Raw genomic sequence first — 17,715 nt, forward strand, 5'->3', positions numbered from 1 at the left:
TTCCCTAGGTTTTCTGCCTCTCTGCTTGCCCCAGAACTTGGAATGTGCTTTTCTCACCATCAGAGAAGACTCTGCCTTCAAAGTTGGGCCATTCAGTGAGGCTTCTTCAGTCTTTCTCATGCCCCCAAAAAGTGAGTGCAGACTTTGGACAGTGATAGTCATTTCAACACAGTAGAAGACACAAAAGTTATAGCTATTGAGGTAGCTCTAATAGAAGTGGTGGACCAAGAGTGATCTAAACAGAGACTAAGCTGGGTCTCAGTGTTGGATACAGTTTTGATACTCTAGAACAGAATGTGAGAACGTAATCAAATTGCAGGAGTATGAAAATATTATGCTTTATAGCTAAGTTTATTCAGTTCTACTCCAGTGTAGCCATAGGCAGGGACAGGGCAATTCTGTAACTCAGGATGGTTTGTAACTCAGCAACTTTAAGTGCAATGAAGTGAACCTCATACATAATTAATACCACATTTAGATGTACATTAATTCAGAGGCATAGAAGATGTGATTGGAAAATAAAGTATATGTTTAAAGTTAAAAATTATTATATTAAAAGAATAAACTCAAAACACCAACCTTTCATTTTGACTTTGGGGAAGAATCACAATGGCAGATCCATGAATAAGGTGGATGACAACAAATCATAATGTTTTTATGTGACAGAAATGCTCATATTTTGAATCTGGGTTACCAAGGAAAGGTACTCATAAAAGAAGATGTATAGAAATGCTTCAGAGAGTGGCAAGAATGTCAGGATAAGTGTGTTTGAAACAAGGGGGATATTTTGAGGGGAATTAATAACAACATGATTTCACTGTAAATTTTTAACAATTTTAACATTCAACATATAACTCCAAGATGAAAATGACAAGTGACAATTTGCATCAATTAGTTGAACATATGCTTTTAACTTATTTCTAAAATAAGAATAGGTTTGTTTAAAACTTTTTTGCCTGTCACCCTTTGTAATTCATGGTACATGCTCACAAATAGTTTTATGGAAGGAATTTAGAAATGTAATACTGGCCACCAGCCAGTATTCCCTTCTTTAACAGTAACTATCGAATAGTTGGATCCAATCTTGAAATCCCTAAGATTAGCTTTTGGAGTTTATTTCTAATAATGAAGAATTAGAAGTTAATTATATACCAAGAGTAGCAGATTGATGATATGCATAAAATCAATTCATAGTGAAGTAATATATGAACATTCAAATGTTATGAAGCCTATAATAACACTAAACATTTTTAATGTAACGATCAGGAAAGATGAAGTGGAAACTTCTATGAGGATCTAATTTTCTATGTATCTGGATCATGAATTTAGGATTGAAAGTTATTTTTTCTTTAAAAGTTATTTGTATGAAAAAAAATCACTTTTATGTTGTAACATTATATAGCTGTATTACTTTCAGGTATGTCTTAGTTATTTTTCTCTCTTGTTTTTGAGAAAAAAATACCTGACACCCAAAGTTAGGGGAGAGAAAGTTTATTTCTCACAGATTGGAGGCTGCAGTCCATACTCAGTTGGCTCCAGGACAAAATGGCAGGGCTGAGGGACAGCAGTTCATGGCTGCTGCAAACAGAAGGTGAACAGCAAAAGAGCAAAAAGACTCGCCTTTTTCCTGTAGTTACGCTGTATGCTCCACCCCTGGGCGGGTGCTGCGCTCATATCACTAGTCCAAGCACTAGACGAGGAACCAATCTCAAAATGCTAGATTTGGCCATCTCTATGGTTGCATGAGGCTTTCAAAGGGCATTTGAGGATAAACCATAAGAAGGTATATGGTGAGAGTTGGACAGGAGAATGTCTTCTTTGCTAACTCCGGAAAGGTGGCTGGAAGAGTTCCCCTTAGTTAAGAAAGAGCCTACAATGCTCTTGTAAGCAAGAAGCCAGAGATGGACAAAATTCGAAACAGCCCCAATTCCAAGTGGTAAAACTGGTTCAAACAAACTTAGAAGGTGATCAAAGACAAGGCTATACAGTGTAACTTTTCCCACAACTGGAAATATACCCGAGTATAGTGATCCTCATGAATTAATGATCTTAGAAGGGCAAAGAAAACTAGCAGACAGGATTTTCAAATGCTTGTTTTTGAAAAACTATGAATTATGGGGGAATTATTGGAAATTCAAAGATAGGGAATCACGTTTTGCTTGCAAAAATATTTTGGAGGTGAATTTTGGAAACACTTGAAATACCTGATGGCCCATGGATTAGATGCTGAGCCTCAGTACACTTTAGGAGACATTTATAATTAAAGATTTTGTCATTCTTCATCAGAGCCTGATGCAACTCCACAGCATGAGACCAGGAAGGAAGCAACTGCAGACACAGTTCTTAGGCTTTTCACTGATTCACGAAGAGTGGCTCAGGTCATGTGACTTGCTTCTCACGTGTGTGCATAGAAGCAGAAGGATGCTGTAAACTTAATGTGAGATGTAAAGATGCCACCTAGGAATCTTGCTTAAGTTCAGAGATTTTGACCCAGTAAGCCTGGGATTAGGCCTCAGACTGCTTTCCCAAGAGACTTCCTGGAGATGCTGATCCTGCCTCATGAACCACATTTTGGCTTATGAAGATTTTAGAACATGGTTTAAAATAGAACTTGTTAAAAATCAGACTCCAGAGAGGGGTGGTGGTACACTCCTATAATCCCAGCATTCAGGAGGTTGAGGCAGGAGGATCCTTACAAGTTAGAGACCAACCTGGACTACAAAGTGAGCCCAAGGCCAGCCTAAACCACGCAGTGAGACCCTGTCTCAACAAAACAAAACAAAACAAAATCAGATTCTAGTAGTCTGTGTTCAGAACTGCTCTTCCTCCTCTTTCTTCTTCTTTTTCTCTTTTTAAAATTTTTTACTATCCTGAGGATTGATCCAGTATTTGGGCTAAACTACTTCCCTGCTCTTTTTATATTTTCTCTTCTGAGAGGCAGTTTTGCTAAGTTGCTTTAGACCGGGCTCAAACTTGGCAGTCCTGTGTCAGCCTCTGAGCATGCGGGGATCACAGGCCTGCACCAGTACACTTGGCTTGTCCCAACTCCTGAGTAAACCACAAGACTAGTTTTTCAAGCATTCAAGGTAATTCTGTGATGTAATCCCATAAGAAACCATAAAACTATATAACCTCCTGTGATGTTGTTCTTCCAGTCAGTTTTTACAGATAGTTCTGTCTGTAACTGGGTGGACATTTTCTCAGTCTTATATAAAATCAGTTACTTCTGCTCTGTATACCTGGATTTATCTGGCAATTTACTGTGTATTTCATTTTGTATTCTTATCCTTATGGTATCCATATCCTTCTCTTCACCTGTATATTTGTGATATAACCTCAGTAGATTTTGTGTACTTGGTTATCTCTTTTTTTAGATATATAATTACATTTATTAAGATTTTCTATAATTTCTATTTCTAACATTATATCACTTGCAGGAAGAGAGAATTTTTAATTTTTGAAAATTTTTACTGGTACATGTTTGTAGTACGCAATGATTGCATTCTTTGTGGGGGAGCTGGCCCATGGATTAATTCATTTTAATTCTTTTTCTTTCAACCTCTTTCCTTCCTTTTCCTAGTTACTTCAGTTTTGGATGGGATTCAGTGTTTGTTTGTTTTGTTAAATGTTTTTATCGTTGACTTATTCTTTATACCTGAATTTCAGTTCTTATTTGATTTATGCACACAAAGGTGTTTTCTTTATCTACTTTGGTTAGGATGAAATAAAAAATAATTTGAATGAATGTCCAGAGATTGATCATTGTTACTCAGTCAATCTAGGTTCTAGGCTCTTCTCTGCCAATTTGTTAGGACCACAGGGGGGAAAAAAACTCCTGAGGTCTGCAACCCTCTGTGTAACACCAATGGAAGAAAGAGTTTTAAAAAGTATAAAGTGCATAAAAGCCTTGAGAGAGTTCTATTATTAGCAGTAGGAAAATATATCACTTTTTAATTTAGTGAAATTAATATCCAAAATTAATTGAAGAATATTTAATTAATTAATATGTCATTAATTTTCACAAGGAGTCTCCCCACTAGCAGTGTATCTGACAGATGTCTGCTGGAAAGGTCTACCATGTAAGCTTCGCTCACCAATAGATGACTTTTTCCAGACACATATGCTACATTTGCACCTTCTTGCGTGATTCTGGCTAGAAAAGTATCATATTTTTCCACCCAGAGATGCTCCTGAGTTATGTGAGAATTTCTCACTTTTGTGTTGTGCAAGCCCATTGTGAAAGCAGAGTGCCATTAGTGCTCTGTGTGTGCCTTGCTAGAGCTATAATTTTCCATACCTGTTTGGCTTTGACCAGAGAAAGAAGCCCATGATTGCATGTTGACGTTGCCTGGCTTTGGGGCCACTTTATCCCATGGGATATGAAATCCACATTCTTATAATGCCTATCTCATTTATACCATTCTTTGCCTGAATATTTGCTACTGTAAGTTTCATAGAGAAGGAATAGAGACAAGTAATTAAAAACATAGCCCAACTAGATGAAGACTTCTACGGGGAAAACGCCAGCCAACTCCATTTAGATACAAACTATGAAGGACCCAGATTAATAAAACCTTGAGCCAGAAAAAGGTAAATTGGAAATGGTAAAAGCAACTGGCTACTTAGGAGCATGGACTTTGGAGCCACTTGGACTTATTCTTGGTCTCCTGACTTGTGCATGGGTCACCTTAGTTACATGAGCTCAACTCACACACACTATCTAGTGTCCTGCTCTGGGCAAAGTGGATTAAAGGAGGCAATCAGTTATGCTACACTTCATACTTTGCAGGAGCAGAGATCTTTGGTTTTCTCCCTAAAGTGTTACCAATGCCTACAATTCCTGGAATAGAGTAGGTAATCAATGTTTATTAAATAAATAACTTCCTTTCTCAAAGACTAAAATTCCCTGTATCTTTTTCTAAGGTCCTCCAAACGTCTCTCTACATACCTGTTGTAAAAGTGCTTCTTCACTGGAATTCTTTTCTTATTTTTACATAATTAATGATCATCAATCCCCCTACCCCCAAATCTAGTGGCATAGTTAAAAGTCTAAATACATCTGTGGACTGTCACATCCTCGGGAGTGTTTATTGCCTTGAACAAAATAGGATGCAGCAATATGAAGCTTCAACCAAGTTTAGTCTATTTATTCTTTTTAGTGTTTACAAAACAAGATATTTTATGGATGTAATTTATACATTGAATAGGAGAGGACTATTCCCAATATTATCTTTATCTTCACAACATAAATAACAACTCCAGTAATCAAAATTTACTACAATTGTAATAGATTTTGGCAGAGTTTATGTATTTTGTGTGAAGCTACCATAGCACTGACTTCCAAGGATGGAGGCCAGGGTTTCCCGTTTGGCTTTGGTAAGTGAGAAAAAAAATCCACTACTGTATTTATAGTTTTTACTACATTCAAGAGATTAATTCTCATAAATAAAATTGTTTACACCAGCTTCTAATCAGAAAGTTGAGAGTATCTGTGGCAATGCAGCCACTAAAAACTTGTATACTATGAAAATATTTCAATAATTAATGCATGCTCCATCTAGAGTAATTGACAGTGAGGTCATAAACGTAATGGGCCATCTGTGTTTGATTTGTACATGAAAATGCTTAAAGGGATAGACAGGTAATTCAAGCTCCTCGGGAAAGGAAGATTTGTTGCAACTCCTCCAGGTAGCAGAGCCACTTAGTACATTTTTTTCCTTTTTCCTTAAAGTATTTTCCAGATTTTTTTCTTGATGTCTGCCCCTTTTCACTCTACTTACTCTAATGCAATGTTCCTATGCAGGCTTTTTGATGTGCATGGCACTCACGGCCTCAGGTGATTGTACTTGGCTCTCCTAAACATTGGGATGGCAACTGAATTACAAATAGGTGATTATAAAACCCTCTTAGCTCACTCCAGTGTTTTGACTTTATTCATTCTCCTTGGTCTGACCACTTCAAAAATTTATTACTTCCATTTTTGCTCTTTTGTCAGTGAATAATTTTCTATCCCTGTTTCTATTTGTTAACATAAAGTCACAGTAGCACTAGGGATCTTAGTATGGTTTTTATAACACTTCTTTGGGCCACATTTATGAAGTAACAGGGCCACAGTGGACACCCAAGGAGGTTCCAGGATTTTCTGCAATAAAATGAGAGAGCACTGAATATTGCTGTTGTAGCTTATATCTAGACATCCTGCTACCCCAGTGCCTCATGTATGCATATGTGAGTCTTTTCAGAGCTGACTGGATCTAGTATGTGATAGCATGATTAAGGGTGTGTGGCATTGAATCAGTCCCCTGATTAGCATTAGCATAGTTCAGGCTGTGGCTGAAGCAATGCATGGAAGACAGAAGTCCCACCCTGAGTACAAGTGGCATCACAAAAAGAGAAGCTTGTAGCCTGGATGGGGTCAAACCCCAGGAAGGTTGTTGCCTACTGTTGCTGCTTCCTGCCTGCCACACCATGAACTATTTCTCCTCTGCCATTTTGCTCTGCCTTGGAGCCAGCAAACTGTGGATTGAAACATCTATAGACTGTGAGCTGAAATCAACCTTTTCTTCTTTATCTCTGGGTATCAGGTACCTTGTCTCAGCAATGACAAAGTAACTAAGCCAATTGTCCAGAACAGTGTCATCACATTGAGATCCATAAACTCATCCAGGAACACATTTTCACCTGGAATATGCTGAGCACTTAGCATCTGCCTGGTGCTGTTAGACCTCAGATGCACTGGACTAAACCAGCAACATCCCTGATCTCTTGGCTATTGTATTCTAGCAAATGCAGCCGTCTCCTTAGAACTTTTAGAGATAACACAAACTCTGCAATTGGAAAAGTAAATGGATTATATCCCCCTGACAAACCCTGCCCCAATCTCTCTCTCTTCCTATGGTGTCTGCTTTGGCAAAGTATGTCACCATTTGCGCAGTGACTGAGGTCTGCACTACACTATTCCTTTGTCTCAGTGAATCACAAGTACATCAGAGTTAGCACCTTATCACTGGATTCCATCCTTCTCTTCACTGGTAACAGTTTTTACTCCTGTAATTTTTCATTTTGGCCTAGAACATTGCCTCAGCATCCAGTCTACTAATGCTGAGGTGATATTTTAAACTTTAAAATGCAGGGAGAGTTATGTCAATTCTCTGTAGAAAACCATTACTGGAAAGGTTCTACCATTGCCTTGGAGATGAACCCCAAACTTTTTAACATGGATTACAAGAAAGACTTTTGCTAATGTGGTCTGGACTTAACCCTACAATGTCATTTTTTTTTCTTTAGGGCCTTACTTTCTACTGTGAAGGATGTTAAAAATGATACTATATTCTATGTATACCTTGTATCTGATATTTTATACTTAACAAGCCATAAACATATCCTTAACAGTGGTTGTATCTAGGCTTATGCACTTAAATATGATACAGTTGTTTGTCAGGGAGGTTTTCATTATGCTATAAGCCAGCTAATTTTTTTTTTACAAAAAACTCAAATGCTTTCAACTGAGAATAATATATAAATACATTTAGTTAGTATGCTTTGGGTTTGAGTAATTAGATGTTGCACCTAGTAAACACATAAGGGACTTGGTACCAAGTGAATTGGCTGGGAGAACTTAATGATGCAGAACACAAGGCTGGCCAAGGCCTGCAGTGTGAGGGGGAGTGGGAAGGAATGGGATGGATATAGCATAAGGACCGTGAGACTGAGAAATGGGAGAGAGCTTCTTCATGAGATGAGTACAGAAAAACTGCCACCAAGTGCTACGGCGGAACCCCAGAAGCTGAAGATCATCTCAGAGATAGTAGCAGCTAACAGATAGCACTTAAAATAATGACAACACCAGCTCACAATCACACTTGCACAGCATTTACTGTGTGCCAGGCAGGGCCCTCTAAACCCACTGCATGTATTAACCATTTAATCTTCATCTATCTTCTCTACCTCCTATGACTATTACAAAGATCAAGTGCATTCATATTTTTAAAGTACCTGCGTAGTGATGTCTAAACGTTTGTTAGTAAAGTCCACTTTCTTGGGGGCATGACACAGTCATGAGCCTTGCCCAAGGCCACACAGTTCCTAACTGGCAGAGATCATGATGGAACCTGGTTATCTGGCATTGGAGACTATGTGACCCCTGAGAGTCCTGTGGTCTGGAGGAACAGGTACGGAACTGAAGATCCTCTTGTTCTGGAGCAATTGGCAAGGGTGCACCTGTTTTTCTGTGAGAAACAGGTAGAGGAGTCCCAACCTCAGAGGCCAGTGGGGGGCTGTGTTGCTGATGCCCACCTTACCCTTCCCACACACACCATCCCTCTCGTTGCTTTGGCGTAACAGTGTGGGAGGAACACACCTTTACGAGTTCTGTGTGATCTTACTTAGTAAACTAGAAACAAAACACGGGCTGAGGATGCGGACCTGTCATCACGATTAGAAAATGATTTAAAATCTCAGGAACCAGTGCGTCCAGGATCACTGAAGTAAGGCTCAGAGTTAAGCATCTCCCTTCCCCATCCTCCTCGCAGAACTTCTTTACTGCTTGTGTCGCTCAGCTGTAAGCACCCATCCCTGTCCTTATACTGTCAACAATTATGACGACAATAAAGCTAATGACCAGAACAGAGCTGCATGAAGTCTCTCCACACACAGAAGTGAGGATGTTTGTGAAGACAGAAATGCTGGCAACTTTGGGGTAGTCATTCTATATTGTATGTATGTATTGAGTTGTAACACTGTACCCTGAAAATATCTATGCATATCATGCCATTAAAAAAAATTAAAGGTAATGCTGGCAGAGCAGAGTGGTAAACTTTTCTTAATTGCCAGCCATATTAATGCATTATTGCACTTAATTATCACAAGCTTGTACAACAAGAGCTATTTTTAAAAACTGACATGATAGGTGAGGAAGCTGAGCCTTAGAGATGGTTTGGTTGATAAGCAGAAAGTTGGCATTAGAGCCCAGATCTATCTTTCCTAAATCCAATGCCATATATCCCTCCCTTCTCCAACTGAGCATTCAGTGGATTTGATTTATCTGATTCCTGGGAGATAAGTGGGTTGATATGCATGGCTTCCCTGAATGGGATACTTGGGTAAGTGTTGCAGAAGAAATTCCATCCATTCAGATTGTGACTTTAAGCCATGAAGATTATGAAAGGCACTGAATAAGATCACAGGATTTATTGCCAAGGCCAGCACCTGCTTAATGAGTATCTACAATGCCCTGGACTGTATGTGATAGCGGCAGAGGAAACGGCAGAGTCATATAGGCTGTGATGCGACTTGCAAGATAGCATTTGAAAGGGAAGATCGGACCCACGCAAGTCAACAGCAGAGTCCCAGAAAAACCTGGAGGGCGGATCTGTGAGGATTCAGTGAGTGACGGAGTATCCAGCCCTGACTCTTTCTTTTCCATCATTTTCAAGCCATAGAGTGAAGGGATCCTGGATGCTGAGGGTTACCTTGAGATTGAGTGATACCTGAAAAACCTGAAATGTTAATAACCTCAAAAGAAAGAGGCACTTTGTTTCTTCTTAGGCCCAGAAGAAGGTGGAAGGCTTCATATCGCTGAAGGAGAGACGTTCTGGTCTATCTTCATCATAACATGGTCTGTGGAAGGAGCCCCTGCTACCCTTGACCTGGTGGCTCAGGAAGAGAAGGCAAGTTCTACCTGGCCTGTACATGTTTTCCACCTTCCTGCAGCCTCAGCAGGTGGTTGTGGGAGTAGAAACTCCCCTGTCTCCCACCGTCTTTGAGTTTGCCCACATCCAACACTAAAACTGCCTGATTAATACAAGGACATAGAGCATGACCTTCAAGAGAGACCCCAGTTAGTCTAATGAAATTTAGGAACCAGGAGAGAGAAATTAAAATGTGTGGAAAATGATTCACTGAGGTGCAGATAAGGGGATGGACATGCAAATGGTGAATATCTTCATAGGCATGCCACTAGAACACCACAAGGCAACTTTGGATCCTGAAATAATGATTTCTAAGTTAAAATATCCCTTTTGTGAGTCAGAAAAAGGGTGTGATTTCAGCTGGCAATTGAATTAGAGATCAAGAAGAGTAATGGAAGCAGAACACGCCACGAAGAGAAAGAACATGAGTACAAGAATAGGTGAGTTAGAGCACAGGTCTAGGAAGCGCCTTTACGGACAAAGAAAACAAAATAGCCTAACAGAATAATTAAAGAATAAAAATAGTTAATACATGGTGTATTCACGGTGTAATATGCAATATCTTTACAGTAAAGTTGCACAGATACAAAACAGATTCTCTTATACAGAAAAGAAAGGACCAGATAACAGCACAAAACTTTTTTTTCAGTGAACTAAGAAAAACTAGGAAATTTCCCATGCAAATAATGAGGAATTCAGACAGAAAAAAGAAAAAGACTAGGAAGCACATTCTTCCAAACTGAAGAGGGTATTAGCTTTCTGATGACAAGAATTGAGTTTAAGAAAGAATTAACATATACAGAAAAAATGAATAAATCCAAATGAAACCACAAAGCTGAATATCTCATTAAGCTCCTGACTGTTCAGCATAGCTGGTGGTGTGGAGCTTTCTTTGGGCCCCATCTAGGACTGCATGGTGACAATGGTCCACTTGCTGCTCCAAAGTTTCTTAATGTAAGATACCGAGGACAAGTCCTCTGGTCCCAGCTTGCTAATTCAAACTCAGCTCCTGCAAGATCAGCTGGAGCCTCTTTTAAGGCCACACCCTCCCTCACCTCATCCCTTTGCCCAGTCCTGTAGGTATCCTACAAACTATGTGTAATCCACTGTGCTCAGTGGGTTTTTATACTTTGATTTCTTAGAGCACAGAGATTGCAGGGTAGAGGTAAGAAAAGAGGGCAGAGAGGGTCATTTGTTGTGAGGCAAAGATGTTAATTATTCGCGTTTATTTAATTCCTATCCTGCTTCTTCATCCCTTCTAGGCACAATTCCCAAAAGAACTCAGTAGCATTCTTTCCCACACATCCCATGTCACAGTGTTCCCCAGGTGGCCCGACCTATAACTCTATACGCAGAACAAAGCAAAAGAAAACAACAACAAAACATCCACACTTCAAAAACTAAACCAAAGCACAGAATTCTCTCTCCCCAAACTTCTCAATCTAATTGAAATTTTCTGATAGGGACATTGGGCTAAGTGTCCAGGAAAATCAGGCTCACACTTTTCACAATTTTAAAAGCTAAAAGAGAGTGAAATTAAGTGCACAGAGTCACGTCTACTGGAAGGCAAAGATGATGAGATACAATCTATTGTGAGAAGTCCTGAGATCCAAGAAGCCCTTGATCAGTAAAATAGAATTGATTTAGTCCAAGAGAAAAATCAATTTGAGATGAAGAACTCAGTGTATACTACGCAGATAGTTGTCTGACAGGAACACTACAGAAAATCCTCTAGCTGCATTCTAGTTAAGTTAAAAAAAGGATTCAAGACCAAAATGGGTAGAAATGAAACATCATGCAGTGATATTGGTGGGAATTTGTACTTTTGTGATAAGTATCAATTACTGGAGCAGAAGAAATGAAAAGAATGATATGTTGTAGATAAGAGACATCAAGTTAAGAGCTAAAGGTTGCACAAAAGCAGAAATCATGATGGGAAAAAAATCATCGTTAATAATGATACTAATAGGGGGTAAAACTAACTTCAGTACTTATGGACACAAGCAGGCAGAAATACTTTTTAAATTACCAAGGAAGGAAAAGACCAAAGAGAGAAATTTTACTTGGTTACCAAACAACAGAAAAACAGCCCAAAAATAAATAGTAGAAAAATGCAAATATTAGAAATTAAACATAAAATGCAGGAATAAAATAAATCAGTTTTACAAGAAATATGAATGAGTGTAGTTTATCAAATAATAAGTTAAAAAACAAAATCAAGATATCTAGTTACAAGAGTCAACTTTGACCTAGGAGAGTAAACATTTATCATTAAAGAATAAGAACTGAAAAATAAATTTTAAAATGCACAAAATAAAGTCAAAAGTAGCAAAATTAAATAGTAATGTAGAGGGAGGATATTTAACAAAGCTAAAAGAAAAAAAGAAGTATGTACAATGAAAATTAATTTCTTCAAAAATGTGGAATATCTAGACCTCATCCTATCAAGTCTGATTGAAGAGGAAGAGAAGAGGCTGGGGATTTAGGTCAGCGGCATAAGCGCCTGCCTTGTAAGCAGGCAGTCGTGAGTTCGATCCCTGGTACCGATAAAAGGGAAAAAGACAAAGTAAAAAAAAAAAAGAGAAAGTTAAAGAAATACAACATTATAAAGGAAATACAAAGATACATATAATGGAAATTAAAAAAAAAACTGACTGGTTAGTGTTATTGTATAGATATAAATGTGATGGATTAAGTGTACTTTATGATGTTCATACAATAAGGAAATCAATTTACAATGCCTTTCTTAGAACATCTGCTACACTCAATCAATAAAACAATGTAGCAATGAAATCTATCAGTTTATGGAAAGCTTATGATATCACTAACTAGACAGGATCTATTACCAGAATGCAAGAACCTATCTTAGTCTTTACAATTTTATACAGTTAACTCATGCAAGCTACATATAATCTTTGATGCTCAGTGGGTTTTTATACTCTGATTTCTTACAGCATAGAGATTGCAGGATAGAGATAACAGAAGAGGACAGGCATTGGAGAAGAGAATCATTTGTTGTTAGACAAAGATATTAGTTATTTGTGCTTGTTTAATTTCTAGCATGCAAACTGAGGAGAGGCATGAGAAATAAGAAATACCATCCAGGCTCCTAAGTGCTCTGAATGCAATGACAATGGCTTCATCAGGATCAATAGGCAGAGCCCCCTCCCCCATGCCTATCTACAAAGAACCTTCTAGAAACATTCGCCGAGTAAAGAAAAAATCCAACATATTTCAAAGGAAGTTAGGAGGGCTTGTGCATATAAATGGATTATTGAAATTGGTTGCAAATAGAAGACTGATGTGGAGGTGCAAAGGGAGTGTGGGGATGAGACGACACGCAAGAGAGGGGAGGTGAAGGGGAAGCAACAAGGGTCAACGTGCCATATGCGTTTGTACCAATTCCCTATCATCAGGAAGAAAAATGCATTCAGTATGTTTTATTGTGTCTAAAAACATAACTAGTAGAAAGGGAAAAATAAGCACTAGAAACTGACGTTTATTCACAAGACAAGTAATAAGGAAAGTTAAACTGATATGTGGGGTCCAGACTTTACCATTGTTTAATAATCTCATCAGAATGGTTTTGCTGGTTGCACCTGCAGAGGGCAGGTGTAGGTGCCCCTCTGCACCTCTGGCTGTCTGCATGGGACACGAGTCTGCCGCTGGGAGTATCTCTAAGTGGAGAGTCTTACGACCTTCCAGTGCCAGACAAGACCCTCTTTTCTACTCAGCCCAGCTCAATGTGGAGTCCAAGAGCTCCTGAGAAAGTGAGTGCTTTCCAAGAGGGAGGAGACCTTTGGACATATTTTGGTCATAAAACAAGCTTCTCATCGACTTTGGAGGATGCTTCCTGCTTTGCTTGCCTCTGGCATCGCCTGGGAACAGCTGGCTCGCAAGGTCTCCTTGTGTTTGCCTTGAGAAAGGAGAAGTCCTGGTAAGATTATGGGGCTTGAGAGCCGATGCCTTGCTATGGAAAGGAGAGTCTCCTTTTCCATCCTTCAGACAAGCTGCAGAGCAGAAGCCTGGCTACAGACACTGTTAAAGAAAACTAAAGCAAAAGCTGGACGCCTCAGATGCGAGACTTTGTTACTTAGCAAGTTGGAGTAATAACTGTTAGGTCAGTGACTGTAAGTCTATCCTATAAACAAAGATTATAAGATTTAAAGCAGGGCCGGGCCTCACCACAGTGATGTCAGCAGCCAGCAGTGACAGCTGCCCTGTCTTTGGGCTTCATCACTTAAAGCGACAGTATCCAGCCTTCCATTCTGCATCTATCATGAAGACACATTGATTTCCTTTCTGGAGAAACACATATTTCTTTTCTCCTGCTAAAAAGATAAATCTGACAGATTTTAATCAAATGTAGTTGTTCAAAGTATCAAAATGTCACATATAGAAACAAAACACAGTGGCTTCTAAAGGGGTAGGCGCTTTGTGACCAAGTTCCTTCACAGAAGACACTTGGATTAGCACACACAGTTACACACCCACACACAGGTGAACACACATGCATACGAACCCAGGTAACACTAAAGCCTAAGCATCGCTTCTTTGAATGTTCCTTAAGATGCTGTATTTGTTTGTAGTGACATCAGCTAATGTGGCTTTAGGTAAAATTTCCACCAAAATCCACCTCTCCAGATACTTTGTTTCATGTAAAATCCTGTAATATTGGGCCATGGTCTTTGAAAAATGGATTTTCCCTCGGGTGAAGCATCCCATGAGAGATAACACAGGAAAAGGAACACTCATCCCTTCTCGTATGCACCAGGCCCTTGTCACTGTGTTTCTGTTTAGTTCTTGGCTGTGATCTGGCTGGCAGTCAGGAAGCATCACATCCCTTCATGTAGAGATTCTGAGTAGCTCTTACTGTTCTTTTCAGTGTGACCGAGGAGAGCCAAGATGTTTTTCTTCTGAATTTAGAGAGGCATCTATACTGATTTTCCGTAAGATGATATTTAAAAAATCTGTGGGGACACTTAAAATTCACAAGGCTTGATTCTCGTTACATCACATTCATTGATCAGTAGGGTTCCTCTCATTACAGGTTGAGCATGAGCTGATTTTTAATAGTACATCTTGAAATGTTTGAGTCCCTTGCGTGTGTTGTCTTCTCCTCTAAGTGTAAATATGACTGATTGCATTTTCATTAGAATAAAGAGAGTGGATGCCTCTTATTCACACCTAGTGGCAATTTCCTGCTCATATATCTAGGCATAAAATATCTTATTTCAGCTAATTTTCAGAGGTGAAAATGAAATTCACATCATGAATGGAAGTGTAGAAACACTGTTTTACTAGACCATAGGTCCTTGTAGTCCAATAGTTCATCTTTTCAGTAGGGTTTTTCTTTGTTTTGTTTTATCCTTATCATTTGTTGTGCTAAGGTATATGATTCAAAAAGAATTCCATATTGGAAAGAAAAGTATTGGAAGGAAATTTATCTTAATATATGTATAGTGTTTTATTATATACAATTTGTTTTAATGGCCCACAAACATTTAATTCAATGCCTTTTAGAATGTGAGCTTTGGGCATGCATGGTGGCTCAGATATAGAATCCCAGGTACTTTGGAGGCTGAGATAAAAACATCCTAAGTTTAAGACCAGCTTGAGAAACTTAGAAAGGTAGTATATCAAAAGAAAAATGTAAAAACGGTTGGGGATGTCACTTGGTGGTCCCTCGATTCAATTCTTATGTATCAAAAAGAAGGAGGTCTCCAAAAATTTACTTTCTATGTGTTTCCATTTTCACTAATTTCCTAAAAATCACAAACACTGTTACTTACACAGTAACAGCTCCACTGAGTGACTTGTTCTGTAGTACATTCTTGAGTTAATTTTGATAAGCACTTGGTTTGAGAATGTCTCACAGTTCTGATTTGGGCTTTGGTATCCCACTTAGAGCTATTTCTAAAGAAGATATTTCTAGAAGATTGCATGGCCAAATCAGACGTTCCCTTGTGAGAACAGTACTAGAAGAGATTAGCATCTAAACTATAACAGAAATAAATTAACTTCTTAAAGTAAACTATAAGAGAGAGAAGTCAATAAAAGTGGGCAAACACTTTCCCTTGGATACTATGTTGTCTTCATTAAACTTCAGCCTTGAAATCAGTGGTTAAAAATTTGTCCCAATTTCTACCAGGTACTGGTGTTATTTGAAATTTTAACCCAGAATGAAAGAACATCCTGAAACAGGAAATATGTGATTCCTTCCAGAAAGAATATTTGCAATGTTCCAAATTATAGCTGCTAGAAGATATGAAGGCAAGCACCAAGTATTACCTGGATCATGATTTATACATACAGAACAGACAGCAAGCTCACTGTACTCCCTTCCCCCTCGGAAAGTGCTCCCAACCAGCAGACTCAAGCACAGTACTTTAAAGCAGGATTTCCCACAGTTACTGAGTTTTTTCTTATTTACAAAAGGAGCAATTCATTTTGTAGAACATTTCAAACTGGCAAATGGCCAATGACAATTCGACCAAAGCTGGGTGTAAAAGGTATTGTAAAAACACAAAGCGAAAGAATGTTTAGGAACGACGGAAACAAAAAGGAATATTATTCATCCTTCCATATGGCTTTTTAAAGCCGTTTACAATTATGCGCCGTTTATGGTAGTTTCTATAAAATTTTCCCCATTGAGAAGGCAGAAGATGGAATAAGTTTGTGAACCTATCACAAGAGGAAGAGAAGGGATTCGGAGTGACAGTGGAATTTAGCTGATTGTTTGAGAGTCGACAGTGTGATAATGACACTCTTAACCAGGAGAATGGGGAATGTGATCTCATTTGCTTCTCCAGAAAGAGATTTCAAGAGCTTAACCAAAAATTAAAGTTGCTAGTCGTAGAGTGAAAAGTAAATAATAACGTTCTGCCACAATTATGCATCTGATTGAAACAGGTACAGTATATCAAGATTCTTAGAGCCCACGTTTAGCGCATCCATTGCATGTGTGGGCAAATGTACTTCAATAAAAAAGAGAAAGTGCGAGCTCTCTGCAGATGCATTTATATGACTTTGAACAACAGACAACTTAGACCATGTGCCGCTACTCCAATTCTTGTCCTTGGCCTCTTATGACTAAACTGTCAGAATGATTTCTAATCATTTAGTAGCTAAATGCACTTCTTGGAGATTTCATAGTCCACTTCAGAGCTGCCAAAGAGAGATTTTTCTTACACAATCCCAGCTAAATTGAAGACATTCTATTCTTCAAATTATTTATAGGTATTCATTAACAATCTCCCTCTTCCAAATCCATCAGTACTTCACAATTCCTTAAAGAAGATGAAATTTTTACGGCTTCCCCTTCAGACTGGCTTTCCAGTTGTTTTGAAACTAACCCTTGGAGTTTTCTCAAAATGTCCTGTAACATCCTAAAACTGGGAAATCAGCTCACAGTATTTTCTTCAGAAGTTACTGACTGTGGTCACAGAATGAAGTGGGGGTGCCTCTCAGGCTAGCCAGGTAGTAGATATTCAACCCCAGAAATGTTATTAATGCTTTTAAATCTTAAAATTGCTCACATAAAATAAACAGAAAAGGAAATGCTCATCCCACGGAGATTGCATGCACTGATATATTAAATGCTCTAGCATAGAAAAGCTTACTAAATAGCAGTCGACTAAACACATAGGTAGAAAGAAAGCTGGAGAAAATGATAGAACTTAGAACTTTTTGACTTTTCTCTGCATTTTTCTTATCTGCCAAATTTACAAAATTTATCACTTTAATATGTGTAATTTGCCAGGTTCTTGTGATTGTTCCCCATTTTCTCTGCAACTTCCTGCTCATTTGGTCACTGATCAATCTGATTGTGAGATGCAGACATCAAATCTCCTCTGAAAAAGAGTGATTTCTGCGGCAGAGGAAGCCACACTGGGATGTTTCACTTAGTAAATGCGACTGATGCTCGGGTGGTCAGAAGTAGCGACTCTTCTGTGCAAGCCACGCAGGTTTTCCCAGGATTAGTCACTTGGCTGCCTTGCTCTGTAGCTAGTAATTCAGAGATAAT

General features: G+C 38.7%; 1 long non-coding RNA gene across 7 annotated transcripts in view; it reads left to right on the forward strand.

The window, feature by feature from the left end:
* LOC106028886 (uncharacterized) overlaps positions 1-17,715 on the forward strand; it is a 110,435-nt gene that overhangs the window by 68,606 nt on the left and 24,114 nt on the right. The window contains exon 8 of one of the 7 annotated variants that reach the window (XR_010047941.1): positions 9-10,896. The exons of the other annotated variants lie outside the window; for them this stretch is intronic. This is a non-coding gene — a long non-coding RNA (uncharacterized LOC106028886). Of the gene's footprint in view, positions 1-8; positions 10,897-17,715 lie in introns of those variants that run through there. 7 annotated transcript variants of the gene reach the window in all.

Source organism: Cavia porcellus, unplaced genomic scaffold, assembly GCF_034190915.1.
Source record: "Cavia porcellus strain 051 isolate PalLab524CR breed Dunkin Hartley unplaced genomic scaffold, mCavPor4.1 scaffold_6, whole genome shotgun sequence".
NCBI classification, from domain to species: domain Eukaryota; kingdom Metazoa; phylum Chordata; class Mammalia; order Rodentia; family Caviidae; genus Cavia; species Cavia porcellus.